The following is a 16,836-nucleotide window of genomic DNA, read 5'->3' as shown; positions in this document are numbered from 1 at the left end:
CCTCCTCGCCCCTCCTGGCCCCCACCTCTCCCGATTCCCCCCGTAATTGCTTCCATCTGGCCAGCCCGCCGGCTTGTATTCCTTTGGAAATGCGGCTCCCCGGCTGCCGCCCACAGGGCTGCAAGGCCTCAGCCGCCCACCGTGGTGACACGTGGGGAAGGGGAAGGCCCCTACAGGTCCCAGAGCTCGGGGACCTGGGCCAACGTGGCTGCTTCCAGGGTCCAGGACCTGGCATCCCCAGATCCCTGCCAGGCAGGAGCACCTTTGCTTCCGGGTCCTCCTTGACACCCGTCCTGGCCTGGCTTCTCCAAGAGCAGCTCTCAGTCCTCGGGGTGAGCTTCCCTTCTGCCTTGCCAGCAGCCCCCCCCACCCGCCCCCTTGCAGGTGGCTCCGGTCTGGGGGAGGGAGGCCTGGTTGGAAGGGACAGCAGGAGAGAAGTGGGGGCCAGCGAGGGCACGCCCTGGGGACCACTGCCGGAGGCTTCTGGGAGGGAAGCCAGCAGGGCAGTGCTGGCGGCAGAGGCTGAGGGACCTGGGAGCTCTGGACAGGTGAGCATGGGGCCTGCTTGTTTCCTTTGGTCCCAGGTCATTGGCTCAGAACGAGCAGAACTAGCGAGGCCTCCTTCTGTTTTGTGTTGATATACAATCAAACCTGCACATTCTCACAGTGCATCTGATGCTCTGTTGACTCCCCTGCCCCAGGCTCTGCCGAGGCCGGGTGGGGAGGGATGCCAGCAGGGTCCTCAGTGGGGCCAGCTGGAGATTTCGGGAGCATGCTTCTGCCTGTGGAGGGGGCACGTTCCCCATCGTCGAAGATGTTTAGGCAGAGACCGGTGACCTTGACAGGGACAGTCCAAAGGAGATGCAAGCATAGGCGGGGCACGTTGGTGGTGTGGAGCAGGTTTGAAAACTTTTAAGGTATTTTCTCCCCCAAGATTTTAGGATTTTAGTGTAAGCTCCAGGAACCTATCTTGTTCACTGCTGTATTTTTCATGGCTGGAATGATGCATAGCAAATAATAAGTGCTCGGTAAATATTTGTTTGATGAATGAATGGAAGATGTACCTTGGGTTTTCTTTGTCTTCATTGTGTTCCTGCTTTCCTTCCTCCTTTTCCTGAGGCAAAGGAAGAAAGCTGCCCTTTGGAAAGGTGAGCTGTCTGTCAGAGAAGGGCCTGGCCTGGCAGCTTGCTGCCTTGCTTCCCCCTGGGTCTCTCCATGAGCTGGAGAGGCAAGCAGGAGCCCCAGGTAGGAGCCCCAGGTAGGGATGGGCAGGAGTCTGCCCCCTGAGGAGGGCCTGCTCCTCATTCCACCCACCCTGGGTGCAGCTGGTCCCGTTCCCGCTCCTGTCTCCCCTCCTCAGCCCGAACTTGAGGTCCCTGCACAGACTGGTCCTCATCTCCCCTCTTGTCCTGACATCGGTCCTCTCCTCCCATTTGGGGCCAAGAGAGGTGCCCCCAGGGGCGGAGTCCCTCTCTGGTGTCCACTCAGGAGGTGGGGTTCACCCCTGTTCTTGCTTCAACCCAAACAACCGCACTTCGATGCCTTTTCCATATTGGCCTTCCACATAAAATTTCATTTGGAAGTAGGACAGAGGGTTTCTGGGCTTTATAGAGTTTTACTTGAACCCCCCTGCCCACCCATTCGACCCCATCAGGACTTTTATTTTCCCAGTAGCATGCCGCGTGTGTTCTCATCTCCTCCTCTTTGCTCTGTCTGCCCCCCCTCCCCATGGCTTGGGTGCCATTGGTGACCACCGTCCTAAATGGCAAGTGTCCTTCAGCATCCAACCCGAGGCTCTGCTCTCGGAAGCCTGCCGGACTGCCCAGCACGCTGCCACCTCCCCCCGCGCGCCCCCACTGCCCCTCGGGTCCCACTCTTGCCGCAGGCGGGGCCAGGGGGGGCGGGGAGCCGTGCTCTGGGGGGAGTGCTGGAGGTGTCCTGCTGGGCTCCTTTCCCGGCTGCCTGGCCTCGGGCCCTCGGGTTCCTCCTCCCAGGAGCCCACGCTTCTGAACGAGAGAGCATTTCCAGTGACATCCCAGTGTGCGGAGTCTTCGGCCCAGATGCTGAAGAGTGTCTGACGGCGGGCCCGGCGGCCAGGGGCAGGTGGCCGGGCAGGAGCCACTGCTCATGGCACCCTTTGTCTCCTCTCCGTCTGCTCCCAGGTCTGTGACCTCGGGCAGGTGTCAGGTCGTTATGCTCGCTCAGCACGTCTGTGAATTGGGCTCATGGCATCGGCCCCACCTCACAGGTTTGGGAGGCCCAGGGGAGGTAAACATTTGCAGGTTGAGAGCGGCCGCAGAGGTCACCGTAGGGCAGGACCGGCGACTGCCTTCCTCCCCGCGGTGTCCTAGCACCTGGCACCGGGATGGCACACAGTACCTGCTCTGTAACGATTTCTTTTTGCAAATGAGGAAGTTGAGCCTCAAAAAGGTAACTTGCTGTTCAAGGGCCCCGAGCCTCTCCTCCCCACAGGCAGGAGTGACCCTGGGTCCCTCTGCCCCTTCGTCCACCCCCTGCCCCCAACTCATTCCTTTCTCTGAGGTCTTGACGTCATCCAGTCCCCAAAAACCAGGACGGGCGGGGCTACACCCCCGGGGAGCATGGCCGATCAGGACTGATGGAGGACTAGGTGCGCTAGGACGCGCTCTGGAAACGTCCACCGCCATCCTGCTTCTCCTGGACTGGCCCTGTCCTCGGGGGACGCTAGCCCGGGCCTGGCAGGGTAGAGTGTGTTCTTGGAGAGGGGGAGCCCGTCCTCCCGGGCTGTGTGGACCCTGCTCCCCACATCACTGTCCCCCTTCTCTGCTGGTCCGTTCCTTGGTCCTTTTTTTCCTCTTTTTTAAAAGATTTTATTTATTTATTTGACAGAGAGAAAGACAGTGAGAGAAGGAACACAAGCAGGGGGAGTGGGGGAGGGAGAGGCAGGCTCCCCGCGGAGAGCTCAAGCCCCTGCGGGGCTCGATCCCAGGACCCTGGGATCATGACCTGAGCCGAAGGCAGATGCTTAACGACTGAGCCACCCAGGCGCCCATTTTTTTCTTTATCTGATTGTTTTCTGCCTTCCTTTCTTCCCTCTTCCTCCCTCTCCCTTCGTGTCTGACGCCTCTTCTTTCCACTCTTGTCATCCGGTGTCCCCCGTGCCCCCTGTGCCTCAACATCCGAGTGGTCCTGACATGGCGGCTGGACTTCCGGGGCCGGGGAGGCACCCTGCCAGTGGAGGCTCCGGAGCCCCTGCCGTTGTTGGCAGCTCCAGCGTTTTCGAGGGACATGGTTCTCCCAGCAGCTGGGCTTGGGGAAGGGACAGTGCCGGCGCAAAGTAGACTCAAAGTGAACTTCAACTCAGCTCCCTGGGCCCTCACTCACCTGCCTGGACATCCTCCTGGGCAGGAAGGTGGGACCTCGTCCGGGAGCCTGAGGGTCTCCAAAGATGAGCTGGCTGGTGGAGCTTCTCTGGCTTCTGACCTCTGCCCTCCGCCCTCCTCTCTCCAGAGCTCTGGCCCTTTCCCGGGAGGGACCTGCTGGGATGGAGGAGGCTGGTCAGAGCAGGGAGGAGATTTCTGTTCAGACACCTTTCAGGTGAGCACATACGGTGTGTGGTGCTTGGGCCGGGGTGTGTGTGTGTGTATGTGCACTGTAAGTGTGTGGATGAGTGTGTGCGTGGGTTGTGCAGGAGAGAGAGAGCCTGGGCAGGCATCCGTGTGTGGACAAGAACACGGGTGGGCCTGTGTGAGTCTGTGTCCCCCCTTCTAGGCCTGCTTCTAGCCCAGAGCTCTCCTCTCTGTGGTCCTCGTGACCCTGGCTTTGCACGGGGCTCTGTTCTGTCTTGAGGGCCAGCTGGCCCCCTGCTGTGGTCCCACGCAAGAATGACTGATCTCTGGCCACCCATTTAGCTGCCTGGGGGCCCTCGGGCCAGCGTTTGCCCCCCACCTCCCAAAATGGAGGCGTGTGGGGGCTTCCTGCCCAGCGTCTCAACTCTGCCAAGGCGGACGGAATGGGGAACAGCTGCGTTGGCCGATTCCGGCTCCGTATGGATTTGGTTTGACAACAAAGCTCCGTCTGTGTTGTTCTCAGGCCCCTTACATAACCCGAGGGTGGGGAGTTGGGGGGAGGCAGGCAGGAGGAGGTGGAGATGGGGACAGGGAGACACCAGGACAGGATGGCAGGAAAGGGGACGGGGACAGGGAGGAGGGGGAAGGGGAATGAGAGACAGACCACTGGGAAGGAGAGAGAGGAGGAAACGTGTGTGTCTTGACCCCACAATTCTGCTTGCCGCCTCCTGGAGTGGGAAGGAGCTGGGTCTCTGGGTCTTCTGACTTTTGCCCACTTGATGCGTCCTCTTCCTCTCCTTGAGCCCCACCCACCAGCCCCAGACCGGCTGAGGAGGAGCTGGGGCTGTGTCTGAGAGGAAGGGTTTGGGGCTGGGCTGGAGGGGCCACCCCTAGCCCCACCCTGTAGCTGAGCACTTTCCATAAAGAAGGGAGTCATTCTTTTCCTTTGCTCTTGGGCTTCCATTCACTACTCCAGGCCCAAGGCCAGGCTCCAGAGCCCCTCTTGCCACCCTCTTTGTGAATGGCAGCCATTCCCCATAGGTACCCTGTTGGGCTGCTCCAGGCCCCACCTGGCTCCCTCGCCTTGCCTCCCACCCAGGACCTCCCCCCAGCTCCAGCCCTCTGCTCGCTCCGTCGGAGGCCCTGTGGCCCTGTCGCTGCCCTGCCCCCTCTCTCAGTAATCAGACATTCTCTTCCCACCATCACTATCCCTGCAGCTGTCCAAATAGAGTGAAAAGAAAATGTTCTCTTGCCGGAACAGCTGGACTGACAGGCGGGGAAGGCCAGGTGAGCCGGCCAGGCTTGGGGGTGGGAGGTACCTTGTCTCAGGGCCCTGATCCTGCCCGCTCCTGGGCAGGAGAAAACAGATCCTTGGAAGAGGGCAGGAGGACCCGTGGGGACTTCAGGTGGGGCCTAGGCCCCCGTGGCTGCGTGGTCTCCTGGGTTTTCTCAGGGTCTGCGTCTTCCCTGGGCCTCAGTTTCCCCGAGTCCTTTTCTGGCACCAGGCTTCCTTGAAAAAAGCCTCTGGATTCCATTTGGCCCTAAGGGCAGTGCTTGACCCCAGGTTGCCGTGGATTAACAGGGCTGTATTCTTCGAACCTGAAAACAAGGAAGACTCCTAAAAGGCCTGGGGGAGGATCTGTTGGCAAGGCTCCAGATTTTGGGCGCTCTGGCACTTGGCTTGACCCCTGGCACCGCCCTCAGTTAGATTTAGGGTGTCTGCCCAGGAGGTATCCTATAGGACCTGAGCCGTAGCTGGGTGGAGAGGTGGTGTGGGCGAAGCCCAAACCTGCTGAACGAGCCCTAGACTCTGGAATCCTCAGTCCCCAGGCCCTGAGCACCTTGTGCCTTGCCCTCCCACCACCACCCCCAGGTCTGGGATGATCCTGAAATTGCTAATGCCTCAGGGCTGGAGACGAGAAGGGCCTGAGCGGGGCAGGGGGATGACTAGGGGAGGGCCTAGGAGTTTCCCCATTTGTGTGCGTGGGGGTGGGTGGGCCAGGAGGACAGTCCCTCTCCGAGGGATCAGGGTTAGGTGCCCAAGCAAAGAGGCCAGGCCAGGAGGATGGTGAGTGAGGGTGCCAGGTGGGGGTGCCCTCCAGTGGGGCAGCTCCCTCTGGCCCATGAGTGACCGAGGTCCCAGGCTGCCCCGGGACACTCCCCAGCCCCTCTGGGGACATCCTTACGAGGCTGTGAATCTTCCTCCCAGTTGCTTCCCTGCAGCCCCCCTCCCCGAGTCTCACCTCCCCGAGTACCTCTGAGCATGGGAGCTGGGCTTGGCCCGGCTGAGGGCCAGGAGTCCAGGGTTTCTCTTTACCCAACTTTAAGAGGTGAAGGGATCCCTGGAGGGCTGGCTTAGCCACTCCCCGCTCCTCTGGAAGCTCCTGCTCGCTGGCTGATAGCTCCAGGGACCTGCAGCCTGACAAACAAACGGGCTGGAGCAGGAGCTGAAGTTGAAGCCGAAGCCGGCTGGGCAGGGCCCCCTGCCACAGGATGGGGGAAGAGAGCGCCCCGGCCGAGGGGGCCCAGCAGACCTCAGAAGCTGTATGTCGGGGGGATGGGGCGGGAAGGAGAAGGAATGAGGGCTGTGTGCGTGTGTGGATAGGGGTCACTACATTCCTGTGTGTTTCCAGTGTTGGGTTTGGACGTGCCTGTGTTTGAGCAGAGAGCCGTGTGCTTTTGTAGAGATGCGTTTGTAGGTGTTTGACATGGGAGGGCCCCACGGACTAGAGCTCGGGGTGGACTTGAAAGGAGGTTCAGAGTGTCTTCCTGGTGCCTCCTGGCTCTGGGCTGTGGGCTGTGGGCACTCAGACCGATTGGCTGCATGTTTACCCTGTGGGGGAGCTCCGGGGGGAGCTCCGGGGGCAGAGGTGGGCCTGGATGACCTCTGATAACATCAGTCAGCCCTCCAGCCAGCGTTCCTACCTGCTCTGCTCCGGGCTCTGCCCTGACGACTACTGCTTCCCCCGCAGGGTCAGCACCTTCCCCAGCAGCACCTAGAATGCTAGCCAGCCCTCCCCTTACCTCATCGCCAACCTTTTTCTTGGAGGAGAGTTGGTTCATTGAAGGTCTTACTGATGTGAACCAATCTTAAAAGGGCCCGTCTTACTGGCTTCGCCCTTCCCAGGGGACAGCCTACTGCACGAAATGGGAGTCTTGATTTTCCGTCTCCTTGGTCGCATCTCTCCTTCAGGGCCCCCGCGCCAGGTGCTACGCCGTCCATCTCAGCATATACACGCAGCACCTCCTCTGTCCCCGGGCCCCACCCTCAGCTCCTCTGACTCTCTCGGGCTCCTACTGGGAATTCAAGAGTGGGTTCTCCCCTGCGGACACCCCAAAACCTCCCTGTGCCCAAACCGCCATTGTGGGGCAGCGTGCATCGCCGGGGGTGAGAGGTCTCCCTGCTGTTCCAGATGCTCCAGAACAGCCTTGCTGAGAGCCGCCATGCTTGGGCCAGAGCTGGGATTGTATTCACCTCCCTCGAGGTCCCAGGACTGAGCATGGCCCTGCACTGTCCCTGCTTGGGGACTTGAGGAGCACCTGCCCTAGAGAGGGGACAACCAGCAGAGGGAACGTCCCTCTGGAAATAAGTGAGGAGGAAATAACTGCTTCTGGAGCTGCTGCGGAGAGGGGGTGTTGGCCAGTGGAGGGGGCCCATCTGGATCCCTTTGGGATGGCTATCAGGTGGAACTGAGCAGGGGCCTGGGCACCATCTCAAGGACATGATGTACCCAGGGAGACAGAGAGAGGGCGCTTCTCCGGTGAGGCCTGCTCTCTCCCTCCCACCCTATGCTCCTCACACCCCAGCAATGCACCTAGAGTCTGGCCAGTACACGGGGCCCGAGTTTAGTGCGGGGCAGAGTCTCGGTGGCAGTGTCTCCCCCTGTCCCTGGGCAGCCGCGTGCGTCCTGTGTCGTGTGTGCGATGGGCCCAGCAGCCAGGAGGAGGGGGGAGCACGGTTGTGGTTATAGCAGTGGACCCCACCCTTTGCTGGGATGGAGAAACCTTGGCTGGAGAGGAGCTGCCATGCACTGGGGTCCCTGCAGCTTCTGTTTGCCGAGTGCCCGGTGTCGGCCTGGCCTGTACTACGGCTCCAGGCTTTCAATCTCAGGATGGCTTTCGAGGCTCACACACCTCCCAGAACTTGCCCTCGTGACCTGCATTTCACAGAGGAGGAATCTGAGGCCCCAAGAGATGTAGGACCTTGTCCAGGGACGCCCGGCCTGTGACTGCAGAGGCTGGGTCGGACGTTGGGTTTGTGTCCAGACCCCTTTCCTCTGCCTCCAGGATGCCGAAGGTGCTTGGGGGTCTGGGGAGGGGTGGCTGGGGTTTTGGCTCAGGCTGGCCCTCTTGGGGAAAAATAAGGAGGACGTGAGGTTTCCTGGGTAATACGGCATCTTCAAGCCTGGAGCTCACCTGGGACCACACCTGCTTTGTTGGTTGATAGCAGCTCGTTGCATGGTCCCGTAGCCCTGAAGCTGGTAGTGATTCAGGGGAGTCAAAGGTGGTGATAGCCACTTCTTCAGAAACCACGCCTTCTCGGTGATAAGGGTTTGCTTGTGGGCATAGCCACGTGTGTTTAGCAAAAGGTGTGGCACTTGGTGGCTCTGCGGGCTCCCAAGCCGAACCTCTAGCAAGCCCCTGGCGCCTCGGGTGCTCAGGTCTTCACAAAATAAGGGTCTGGGATGCTTTAACTTGATGAAACGTTCTGTCCACACTTGTTCTGCTCATTTGCTCATTCATTTAGACATCCGTTCATTTCAGTATTTGTCAATGACCTACCATGCAACAGGTATTAAATTTGGTGGTGGAGATACTGTGGGCCATACGAAGTCCTGCTTTCTCGGGGTGCACGGATTCATGAGTACATGAGATGGTGTGGTGTCATTGCTACAAAGGAAATAAGATGGGGTAAGGAGGCGAGTGTGGGGGTAGAGAGGAGATTCCTGGTTGGGTAGTCTGGGACCCTGTGTTGGGGGCAGCATGGAAGGGAGAGTGGCCAGGACAAGGGAAGCCAGGGAGGGAGATCTGGGCTTGTGATTCCAGATCCCCCACCATTTACACTTCAGTCAACCCCTGCCCAGACAAGGACTCAGATGTCACATTGTTGGCACTGACCAACCCCCCACCTTCAGTCCCGCCTCCATTCTCAAATGGGGGTTGGGGAGTGGAGGGGGCATGCAAGCTAAAATCCTTACCTTTGGGGAGGGGAGGGCGTGTTTAGGAGGCGGGGGGGGAGACTCAGCGGTCACCCAGGACTTTCTCAGTTCAATGGATAGTCATTTGTGCATCTCGTAAGGTTCAGTGTTTATTTCTTTGCTTTTGGTCACGGAACAGACTGACTAAAACACACTGTTTCTTAAATGATGTTTTAATCCACCCCACATTCCAGATAGCTGCAGCTTTTGGATTCCACTTAGCACACAAAGAAGGAGTGTGGCTAATAATTACCGTTCACGGAGCATTTCCCATGTGTCTTTTCTTCGTTATCTTGTTAACCGGCACAACGAAACTCGTGGTAGGGGCTCCTTACCTCCATTCTACAGATTGGGAGATGAAGGCTTAGGGGTTCTAAGCGGCAGAGGCAGGGTTCAGGTCCAGTGGCCAGTCCCCCAGGCACAGCTCTTGGCCAGGGGAGACAGTTTCTTCTGACCTGCTTGCCAGCCCAGACGTGGCCATCCGCGTGGGCCCAGGGCAGGTGTGTGTGCGAGGGATAGCTGAGAGGCCGGTTCTGCACGGGCACTGGGGCAAGTTGCCAGGGTCAGGACGAGGTTGGGTGTGGGCAGAGTGGAGATTGGGTCAGCGTGTCAGGTGACAATGTCACCTTGAACTGTGTCTCTACACGCAGAACGCTGACCACCCGGGAGGAGGGGGGCGGATGCAGGGAAGAGTGGAGTCTCAGCTCTGCCGCACTTGAGACCTTGGGACAGTGCTCACTGTGGCTGTCCCTCAGAATGACCGGGGCCCTCCGCAGGCATCCCAGACGCCCTGAGTTAGCCTCCCTGAGATGGAGTCCAGGAAGCGAGTGCAGCTTCAAGTCTCTACGAGAGCTTCCTGTCCGATCTCAGGCATGGCCTGGTCCAGCGCTGTCCGATAGGAATGCAACGGGAACCCCAAATGCAAGCCACATCTGTAATTTCAAATCTTACAAAATGTTAAGTTAGGGGCGCCTGGCTGGCTCAGTTGGAAGAGCATGCCACCCTTGACTCGAGGTCGTGAGTTTGAGCCCCACGTTGGGTGCTGAGATTACTTAAAAGAAATAAAATTTTATGGGGTGCCTGGGTGGCTCCGTCAGTTAAGCATCTGCCTTGGGCTCAGGGTCCTGGGATCGAGCCCCACGTCGGGCTCCCTCCTCAATGGGGAGCCTGCTTCTCCCTCTCCCTCTGCTGCTCCCCTGCTTGTGCTCTCTCTCTATCAAATTAATAAATAAAATCCTTAAAATAAATAAATAAATAAAAATCTTAAAAAATGTTGTTACCCACATTTTTAAAAACTACAAATAAGGAGGTGAAATACATTTTAATATTTTAACCCAGTATAGCCAAAATATTATTGCAGTGTGTGATCAATATGAATAATTCTTAAGGTGACAGTTCACTTTTTTTTTAAACTAAGTGTTTGAAATCCAGTGTATGCTTCCCCCTTACAACAAACCTCGGTGTGGACCAGCCACGTGGCAAGGACTCCACAGCCACAGTTGGCTGGGGGCCACCGTGTGGGACGGGGCAGGGCTGGTGCTGTCGCTGTTTTCAGAAGAGGCATCTGGAGGCCAGAGGAGGGAGGGGACTGGCCATATTGGTGGTGACCTGAGTTCAAGCCCCAGCCCTGGTCGTGCCTTTAGCTTTGGCTCCCTGGGGCCAAATTCAGTGGCTCCTGGGTGGGAGGTCTGGGGAGGGAAGCCTGCCCCGAAGCGCCTGCCTGGGACCCTGCGGCAGGTCCGCAGTCCCACCAGATGTTTCCTTTTCTTATCCTAGCTCTGAGTCCATACTGGTTGGTTCTCTACCCGGTCACACAGCTTCAGCTTTCGCACCCGGAGAATGGAATTCAAAGCCTCTGCCCGCCCCCCTCCCCAGACCGACACCAGAAGTAGGATTTTCAAGTGGTTTCCTCTGGTGTCTTGTGACTGGCAGCTGATAAAGTGGATGGTACAGCGTTTCTATCCAGGAGGCTGCAGTGCTGGGCTGGTCAGGGTGTCTGATGGCGGGGCAGCCTGTGGACCCCAAGGGTGGGGAACAGAGAACCTTCTGTGCTTCCGTGGGAAACCTCTCAGGCCCCTTTCCCTCCAAGCTTGGACGGCCAGACAGACCGCCCCATCTGCCCACTCGTGGGCCTTGAGGCGGTTGGCCGATTACTCAGCCTTCTGCTGTCTCACGTGAGCTGGGGCCAAGGCCTGCCCACTGGGCATGCTGTGTCCCTCCCCACTGGGCATGCTGTGTCCCTCCCCACTGGGCATGCTGTGTCCCTCCCCACTGGGCATGCTGTGTCCAGCCAGCGGTTGGGCCGGAGTGTCAGACTCACTGTTACTGCCTCTTCCTCTCTTGCTCCAACGACGTCCCTGACGAATAGACCCATTTATTAATTCAGTGAATTTGTATGGAGAGCCTATTGCACGCCAGTCGCTATTCTAGACATCGGTGGTGCGGCAGCGAACAAAACAACAAAAAAATCTTTACGAGCCCGGGAGGGGGATCCAAAATGTTGGGTGTGCATGGAATTTTTGATGGCAGGTAACGAAGGTGAATAAAGAAATGAACGAAGAGATATCCAGCCTCAGTCTCTCTGAGTACACAGGAGCCCATGGAGGGTTTTTGAGCTGAGAAGTGATGTAGGTGACTGATCTGTTCTGGAGAATTGCCATTAGCTGGCCATCTCCACCCAAGAATGAGCGATTAAAGTAGGTTATAGCCCTCCATGACCCCAGTGGCCTGTGTCATCATCTTGCCTTACCTAGCGATTATATTAGCTGCATTAACTTCGCAGTGCAGCTCGAGTGCTCTCTGGAATATTAGCAGCAGACTCCGACCTGGGAGGAACCGCGGGGGCCAGCTGGCACCACTGAGATTCACCCATCTTGACAGGAGGAGACATGACCCTAGATTCCTAAGGGGAAATGTGCGTAAACAGGTGTCATACAGTCCTTCTCTTCGGTTGGACAGGGTAGCCACCCAAGTTCAGGGTCCAGGAGGCCTGGCTTACCACCAGCTGAAGGATTTGAGTCTCGTGCCAGGGGTGTGATGTGATAAGTGAGCGCAGCCTTAGCCAGCATTCCTGGAAGTCTGGTGTCCAGATGGAAGGCAGTACTAATCCTGTGGCTACAGTTGCATGCATCTGAAGCATGCTGGAGGGCTTCTAGAGGAGCCCCGGGCTATGGCGGTGGATAGAGACTGTGTCCCATGAGGAAGCTGCCAGAGAAGGAGCATGGGAGGCTCTTTGTAGCTGCTGTAAATATTCGAAGGACTTGGATCTGATAGAGGGCTGATTTCCTTTACTTGCTCCTAAGGGCCGCAGGTGGACATTCGAGGGATCGTGGAGTGTAGGGAGCCATTCCTTCACAGGAGGGCTGTTGAGGCAGTAGGGGCTTAGGGGTCAGGCATGTGGGCTCTGGAGCTAAGCAGCCCAAGTCCCAGTCTTGTCCTCACTGGCTCGACATCCCTAGGAAGTTGCTGACCCTTCTTATACACTGTGTCCCTGTCTCTACAATGGAGGTCGTGATCGTGTTTAACTCACAGGGTTGAGATCATACTTGGACAGCCCTTAAAAGTGTCTAGCAGAGTAGTTCTCAGCATTTGGTAATGTCTGGAGACAATTTGGTTGTCACAACCGGGGACTGGGGTTCCTACTGGCATCTAGTGGGTAGAGGTCAAAGATACTGCTAAACATTCCATGGTGCACAGAGAGCCCCCCACAGCAGTGACTTATCTGGTCCCCAAAGCAATGGCAATGGGGTGGGGATCCTCCTGGTATCCCACATGGTAAGTGCACTGTACATTTTAGTGATTAATAAGGGTGTAATACATGTTTAATCTCGTCTTATTACTTGTGTGTCAGATGTTTACAAAACATCTGCTACCTTCTGAACTCTATAATAGAGTCTGAAAATATATAGAAGTCTCCCTGACAACAGAGGTCATAGTCTCATGGGCCAGATACAAAACATATATTAATATATCATAAAATGAAAAAAAAAATATATCATAAAATGATACTATGTGGTAAAGCATCTTGTGCGATCCATGTACTCTGATAGACTCTTGGTATAAATAAGCCTCCAGTTTCAGAGGCCATAAGATAGTGGGCAAGACATGAAAAGCAGTAATTATATAATATGAAATTATATTACCTGTTAAGTGCCAGAAGCAAGTTATAAACAATATTTTGTGGGAAAAAAAACATCGGTTGCTTAGAAATGTCGGAAAAGACTTCATAGAGGAAGAGCCCTTTGAGCTGATGCTGGAGTGAAGTTGTCTTTGTGCAGGGGAGGGGCTCAGGGTATCCTGCTGCAGAGGTGGGAAGAGGGGAGGGGGAAAGGCAGCTCCTCTGGCTTGCTTGGGAATAGGGTAGGAGGTGCGCCTTCAGCACCTATGGCCCGAGGGTGAAGGGTCCTGATTGCCACTAAGGAGCTTTGGCTTTTCATTTAAGGAATGGGGAGAAATTGAGGCAGGAGGGTGGTTTGATCCAAATTATTTCTTGGAAGCATACCACGTTGGCAGTTCCAAAGAAGGGTTGAATGGGGAAAGACTTGTGACAAAGAGATGAATTAGGAAGCAGGTGAATTGGAATGGGATCTAGACTCAATGTGTCTCAAGAAGAGGAGATAGAGGACTGTATTCTAAAGTGTTTCTGAGGGGCACTTGGGTGGCTCGGTAGGTTAAGTGTCTGCCTTCGGCTCAGGTCATGATCCCAAGGTCCTGGGATTGAGCCCCACGTCAGGCTCCCTGCTCAGCAGAGAGCCTGCTTCTCTTCTGCTCTTCACCCTGCTTGTGCTCTCTCACTCCTTCTCCCTCTATCAAATTAATAAATAAAATCTTTAAAAAAATAAAGTGTTTCAGAGGCTCTAGACCATGTGGCCTTCATGCTGCATCTGGGTTTTATTTTATTTTATTTTATTTATCTTATTTGTAATCGTTAATACCCAACATGGGGCTCGAACTCACAACCCTGAGATCAAGTTTCATGCTCCTCCTACTGAGCCAGCCAGGCACCCCTCAGCTGGGTTTTGTAAAGCCTTACCTCCCCAGTGCCTCCGACAATGCCAAGCATTCAGTAGGAGTTCAGTGAGCACTGGTTGGAATGAGGAAATGGGGTAGAAACAATTGAGTTTAGTAACTGTTTAGTAGGGGTGGTGTGAGGAGGGGCAGATGTTGGAAGACTGAGTTTATGATCCTGTGGGGACCGGGGTGGAGGGGTGGAGTGGGAGAAACGTGTCTAGTTTGGGACGTATTAAGTTTGAAGAGTTAATGATCATCCAGGTAGGCTGTGCCACAGGCAACCAGAAATACTAGGATGGGATCTGGGGAGGAACTGAAGGGTCTGAATCATCAGGGTAGGAGCCATGGGCAGACCTCTGAAAATGAATGAACTTGTCCTATAAAAATAGGCAGGAGGTTGATGAACACGGATGCAAAAATTCTCACCAAAATACTAGCCAATAGGATCCAACAGTACATTAAAAAGTTTATTCACCACGACCAAGTGGGATTTATCCCTGGGCTGCAAGGTTGGTTCAACATCCACAAATCAATCAATGTGATACAATACATTAATAAAAGAGAACAAGAATCATATGATGCTCTCAATAGATGCAGAAAAAGCATTTGACAAAGTACAGCATCCTTTCTTGATCAAAACTCTTCAGAGTATAGGCATAGAGGGTACATACCTCAATATCATAAAAGCCATCTATGAAAAACCCACAGAGAATATCATTCTCAATGGGGAAAAACTGAGAGCTTTCCCCCTAAGGTCAGGAACACGGCAGGGATGCCCACTATCACCACTGCTATTCGACATAGTCCTAGAAGTCCTAGCCACAGCAATCAGACAACAAAAAGAAATCAAAGGCATCCAAATCGGCAAAGAAGAAGTCAAACTCTCACTCTTTGCAGATGATATGATACTTTATGTGGAAAACCCAAAAGACTCCACCCCAAAACTGCTAGAACTCATACAGGAATTCAGTCAAGTGGCAGGATATAAAATCAATGCACAGAAATCAGTGGCATTCCTATACACCAACAAGACAGAAGAAAGAAATTAAGGGGTCGATCCCTTTTACAATTGCACCCAAAACCATAAGATACCTAGGAATAAATCTAACCAAAGAGGCAAAGAATCTGTACTCAGAAAACTATAAAATACTCATGAAAGAAGTTGAGGAAGACACAAAGAAATGGAAAAACGTTCCATGCTCACGGATTGGAAGGACAAATATTGTGAAGATGTCAATGCTACCTAGAGCAATCTACACATTCAGTGCAATCCCCATCAAAATACCATAAACTTTTTTCAAAGAAATGGAACAAATAATCCTAAAATTTATATGGAACCAGAAAAGACCTCAAATAGCCAGAGGAATGTTGAAAAGAAAAGCAAAGCTGGCAGCATCACAATTCCAGACTTCCAGCTCTATTACAAAGCTGTCATCATCAAGACAGTATGGTACTGGAACAAAAACAGACACATCGATCAATGGAACAGAATAGAGAGCCCAGAAATGGACCCTCAACTCTATGGTCAACTAATCTTTGACAAAGCAGGAAAGAATGTCCAATGGAAAAAAAAAAAGTCTCTTCAACAAATGGTGTTGGGAAAATTGGACAGCTACATGCAGAAGAATGAAACTGGACCATTTCCTTACACCACACACAAAAATAGACTCAAAATGGTTGAAAGACCTCAATGTGAGACAGGAGTCCATCAAAATCCTAAAGGAGAACACAGGCAGCAACCTCTTCGACCTCAGCCGCAGCAACTTCTTCCTAGAAACATCGCCAAAGGCAAGGGAAGCAAGGGCAAAAATGAACTATTGGGACCTCATCAAGATAAAAACCTTTTGCACAGCAAAAGAAACAGTCAACAAAACCAAAAGACAACCGACAGAATGGGAGAAGGTACTTGCAAATGACATATCAGATAAAGGGCTAGTATCCAAAATCTATAAAGAACTTCTTAAACTCAACACCCAAAGAACAAATGATCCAATCAAGAAATGGGCAGAAGACATGAACAGACATTTTTCCAAAGAAGACATCCAAACGGCCAACAGACACATGAAAAAGTGCTCAGTATTGCTTGGCATTAGGGAAATCCAAATCAAAACCTCAATGAGATATCACCTCACACCAGTCAGAATGGCTAAAATTAACAAGTCGGGAAATGACAGATGTTGGCGGGGATGCGGAGAAAGGGGAACCCTCCTACACTGTTGGTGGGAATGCAAGCTGGTGCAGCCACTCTGGAAAACAGTATGGAGGTTCCTCAAAAAGTTGAAAATAGAGCTACCATATGATCCAGCAATTGCACTACTGGGTATTTACCCCAAAGATACAAATGTAGGGATCCGAAGGGGTACGTGCACCCCGATGTTTATAGCAGCAATGTCCACAATAGCCAAACTGTGGAAAGAGCCCAGATGTCCATCGACAGATGAATGGATAAAGAAGATGTGGTATATATATATATATACAATGGAATATTATGCAGCCATCAAAAGGAATGAAATCTTGCCATTTGCAACGACATGGATGGAACTGGAGGGTATGATGCTGAGCGAAATAAGTCAATCAGGGAAAGACATGTATCATATGACCTCACTGATATGAGGAATTCTTAATCTCAGGAAACAAACTGAGGGTTGCTGGAGTGGTGGGGGGTGGGAGGGATGGGGTGGCTGGGTGATAGACATTGGGGAGGGTATGTGCTATGGTGAGCGCTGTGAATTGTGCAAGACTGTTGAATCACAGATCTGTACCTCTGAAGCAAATAATGCAATATATGTTAAAAAAAAAAAGAAGAAGAAGATAGCAGGAGGGGAAGAATGAAGGGGGGGAAATCGGAGGGGGAGACGAACCATGAGAGACGATGGACTCTGAAAAACAATCTGAGGGTTCTAGAGGGGAGGGGGGTGGGAGGATGGGTTAGCCTGGTGATGGGTATTAAGGAGGGCACATATTGCATGGAGCACTGGGTGTTGTACGCAAACAATGAATCATGGAACACTATATCTAAAACTGATAATGTAATGTATGGTGATTAATATAACATAAAAAAAAAAAAAAAGAAAACAGGC

At 53.9% G+C, this 16,836-nt stretch overlaps 1 protein-coding gene across 2 annotated transcripts in view; it reads left to right on the top strand.

Moving 5' to 3' along the window:
- ST3GAL4 (ST3 beta-galactoside alpha-2,3-sialyltransferase 4) overlaps positions 1-16,836 on the top strand; it is a 35,026-nt gene that overhangs the window by 4,177 nt on the left and 14,013 nt on the right. Inside the window, exon 2 of one of the 2 annotated variants that reach the window (XM_036099307.2) lies at positions 3,490-3,576. The exons of the other annotated variant lie outside the window; for it this stretch is intronic. The gene's annotated coding sequence lies outside the window, so the exon portion shown is untranslated. The remainder of the gene's footprint in view (positions 1-3,489; positions 3,577-16,836) is intronic. 2 annotated transcript variants of the gene reach the window in all.

Source organism: Halichoerus grypus, chromosome 11, assembly GCF_964656455.1.
Source record: "Halichoerus grypus chromosome 11, mHalGry1.hap1.1, whole genome shotgun sequence".
In the NCBI taxonomy this organism is placed as follows: domain Eukaryota; kingdom Metazoa; phylum Chordata; class Mammalia; order Carnivora; family Phocidae; genus Halichoerus; species Halichoerus grypus.
The sequence above is the reverse complement of the archived record's forward strand: the minus strand, read 5'-3'. Positions and strand labels throughout refer to the sequence as shown.